This window comes from Lontra canadensis, unplaced genomic scaffold (genome assembly GCF_010015895.1).
Source record: "Lontra canadensis isolate GAN:19392208 unplaced genomic scaffold, GSC_riverotter_1.0 scaffold261, whole genome shotgun sequence".
NCBI classification, from domain to species: Eukaryota; Metazoa; Chordata; class Mammalia; order Carnivora; family Mustelidae; genus Lontra; species Lontra canadensis.
In genome coordinates, this window is record NW_022631255.1 from 176,142 (window position 1) to 180,379 (window position 4,238).

At 32.8% G+C, this 4,238-nt stretch overlaps 1 pseudogene; it reads right to left on the reverse strand.

Moving 5' to 3' along the window:
• Positions 1-3,879: 3,879 nt before the first annotated feature.
• LOC116862570 lies at positions 3,880-4,028 on the reverse strand (annotated as a pseudogene).
• Positions 4,029-4,238: the final 210 nt, after the last annotated feature.

Consider the following 4,238-nt stretch of genomic DNA (forward strand, 5'->3'; position numbering starts at 1 on the left):
TGCTTTTAACTCTAGAACGTTCTGTTAGATTCTAAAACCAGCCACAAATGTCTCCCATCCCTGCATGTACATCCTTTTGTGAAGTGACATTGCTTGTCCCATTTGAATCTGAGTCTGGCCAACCAACTTGCTTTTGCCAGTGGGATGTTTCTAGATGTAATACAAGCAGAGGCCCCTTGTCACTAACCTCTTGCTGCTAGAAGTCCTTCTCCCACTGTGTGATGAAAGAGAATGAGAAAATTGCTGTCCCAGAAATCCCAGTCAAGAAGTAAATCTACACTAGTCCATCCAGCCCCATTCAGCTAGCCAAGACCAAAAGAATTGCCAGGTGAATCCACAGAATGTAAGAAATAATTTGTGTATGTTATTTTAAGCCATAGTGTTTTGATATGGTATGTTATGCATCAATAGCTGATGAGATTATATTTCAAGAACACATGCATTGCTGTAACAATGGAGTACACATAGTTTATTCCCTTTTTGCAAGTCCTTCTGACTTTATGTTTTGACTCATCATTATTTTAGATTCCTCAAGACTTCAACTCAGATGAATAGTTTAAAACCCTAATTACTTTGTTCTCATCAGTTTTGTAGTTTCCAGTCCTGACTTCTTAGTTTAGGTTGACATCTCACTTGCTTTGAGTAATTGCCTTAATTATGGGTTGAAAACTACTTTTCTTTGACATTCATCTTTCAGTAGTACACATCTCTGTTGGTGAATTAGTTGAAGCTTCCATTCCCAGTTACGGCATTATGTTCCCCCATGTTGTAAGTCCTTTGCAGGTCTGTTAGGCTCCTGAACTTGAGTCCACATAGGTATACCTTTTTTGGTCTGATTCATTTTGGCTCTCTGCTCTTCTCTCTTGGGGCCTTGGTCACTGCCTTAAATTCTTTGGGTCAGGCATCTGGCTTACAATGTAACTTGAGGAAACATGTGTTTGAGGGAAGTGTTACTGTTACTTGGACCTACATGAAGCCAAACTAAACAGTGGTCTTTGTGTTACAATTTCAAGTATGTTCAAAGTTATTACTTTTTTAAAGATTTTATTTATTATTATTCAACAGAGAGAGACACAGCAAGAGAGGGAACACAAGCAGGGGGAGTGGGGAGAGGGAGAAGCAGGCTTCCTGCTGAGCAGAGAGCCTGATGAGGGACTCGATCCCAGAACTCTGGGACCATGACCTGAGCCGAAGGCAGACACTCAGCAACTGAGCCACCCAGGTGCCCCCGAAGTTATTACTTTCTAAATAGATTATCATTGTGCCCCAATTTTTATCATTAAATTTACTCTTTGAAACAAAATTTCTTTGGTTTTCAGCATTCACTAATTCTGGTATCTGTTCACCTTAGTGGTTGGGACTATGAGGAAAAGGTTTTGGGAAATTCTTGGATATGAGAAAGAAAAGAGTAAGCCAAAAATGAGAAAAGACAAGGTGAAGACATAATTTACTCCTTTTGTGGTTTTATCTATATCTAATCTGTATCTTAATGTATAAAAGATTTGTGTTCTTGGGAAGTAAAAGGACAATACCTGAATTTAAGTGTGCAAATTCTTAACTCATCATAAGAAAAAAATAAAATTCTTCACCATCATAAAACTAAGTCTTGGGATGATTTAATGAGGGAGATTATAAAGTCTTTCTGTTTGTATTTATATGTATCTGCATTTATACATGAATGCATTGTATATGTATGTATCTACAATCTTTAATGAACAAACATTATTTGTTCTTGGAGAGTCATGACTTCCAGGAAGTCTGTTACCTATCTTGAGACATTCTCTATGAAAGATCCACCTCACCCCATCTCCCAGAAGTTTAGCAGAAGGCTAATAGAATATATTCAGACATTCATTAAAGCCATACCATAGTGGCTCAATATAGAGAATACTATACAGACAGACTTAAATATTGCTCTTGTTATTCCAAAGGTTTACCTTTACTTGTGTGATATCTACAGGTTTGTATGTGTTAATTTTATTTTTTGGACCTGTTAATTTTAGTGGTTCAATTTTTACTCAACAATTTTGTCTGCATTGGTTTCTTTGTCTTTTGGAATATAGAAATGGAGATGTTTTTGTTAAAACAATTCTAGAATTCTTTATAGTCAAAGCCTTAAATATCAAATAACAATTAAATTTTTAGTTTGCCTTTTAATGTTTTCTGTATTTCCCAGATAGGTTTTTATTACTTTGGTAATTAGGAAAATTAAATATTATATTTTAGGACTTTAAGAACCAAAGTAAATGACTTCAAATAAAATCATCTAGTAAATCAAAGTGAAAACTTTGGGTACTTTAATTAAACTTTAAAAATGCATGTGTATTTATAAGCTAATGTTTTCAACATTTTTGTGGAAAAATAAAAGTTGTTTTAAGTATATCTTAAATATAACATTACAGTAAAAAAAAAAGTGGTATTTATTGCTTCGTGTTAGGACTATGGGTGATACTGGTTTTCTTTCACTATAATTTTCTGATATAAAATGCAAAAATATGTATGTCAGAAGATTATAAGCTAATAAACTTTAAAAGTTTTGTGAAAACACTGTTTTACATCAAATTATTTTTTAACTTAAAGAAACAGTGTATGAGCTTCAAAGTTTCACTGACCCAACTTTAAAAAACTGTATTGTATTTTGTAAGGAAAAGGCAGTAATGGCCAACAAAAATGTAGAAGCTTTACATAAATTAAGATTCATAGTCTTCAATTATAAATGAAATAATTCCATTCACATATTATTACTATTGATAATTTCCTTAATTGCTTAATGCTTAATTATTTTGAAAATATTAAAATAGGAGAATTTTTTGTTTGCCAATCAGGCTAAATGTTTTGGAATGTTTTTTATATATATTTATAGTGTGATATAAAATATTATTTGTTATAGGAAGGCAAAATATGAAACTCTCAGATGATTTATTAACTATATGATAAATACATTGTTTGTCATTATAGCCTGTTGGGAAATTTGAGGATCTACTATGTTCATGACTACAGGACACTAACTTCAACAAAATAAAATGTGTGTCATAAGACATTAGAAATCTTGTTCTCAGTAGTTTATCATCTACATGAAGAATTTAAGCATAACTCATCTAATTCATTAACGGTGTGTAGAATACATGGGAGTCAGAATGCTTTTGAATGAGATAATATCTGAAGAAGAAGTGAATAATGAGCAATTCTTTAATCACTCCTTGTTCATATTTCTAACAAAGGTTAATTTCTTAAATAAGGTCTTCTGCTTTAATAGATAGTAATTTCAATGAAAATAATTTTGAATCATTTGTTCTCTAAACTATAAAACTATAAATATATTTATAAGCACTATAAATATAACAAAGTATTACAGTGCGGTACAGCAGAGTCTGTAGTATTAACTGAAAATGATCTTTGACAGTGGGACTTTATAGAAGAAATGCTTCAGCTCCCCCTTCAGAGCCCTCCAATAGCTCCATCTGTTTCAAGTGATTCTACTCCTCCTGTCTTCAAGAAGAGTCAACCTGCCTGCAGTTAATGGTGAGTGAAATTGAAATAAAATTAAAATTCTATTGAGGTTACAGAATTAGGCACCTCACTTCTTTTCTCTCTCTCTCTCTCTCTCTTTTTTTTAACAAATGTCAATATGCATTGCTTATGCTAGAACACTATTCACTAAGATCCCTTCATCATGGTGATCAGAATATTTTGGTACTTTCATTTTACTTCAGTATAGTCCATTTTCTGTAATTTTATCACCAAAAGCAATCTGCATGAGCACAGAAACAATCATGACACTTCTATATTACCCACATTAAATAATTAGTAACATGAATTTGCTTCAATCTGGATTTCCTGTCATGAAATGTATTAAATACTGATAAAATTTGATTTTAACACAGGCATATTTGAGGCCTCTCTTGGTTGTGTATTTCCAGTTATTATTATTTCCAGAACAATATATTCAATCATTGATTTATTTGATTAGCAATTAATCGTGCCTCGGATAAACCTCATTGGCTACGATACTGCCACTGCGCAAAGCTAATCATTGATTTATTTGATAAGACTCACCCCATGACCTATTATGGGTAAATGATCATGACAGACATTGAGAAAGCAGAGTAAGTAGAACTCAGTATGTAGTTCAAGAAGCAGGAAGAACAACCACTGGTTACAAAACATTATGACAAATATTCACAGATTTATGAAACAAGTGATGTGGAAGCACAGAAAAGAACAACTGATCATATTTG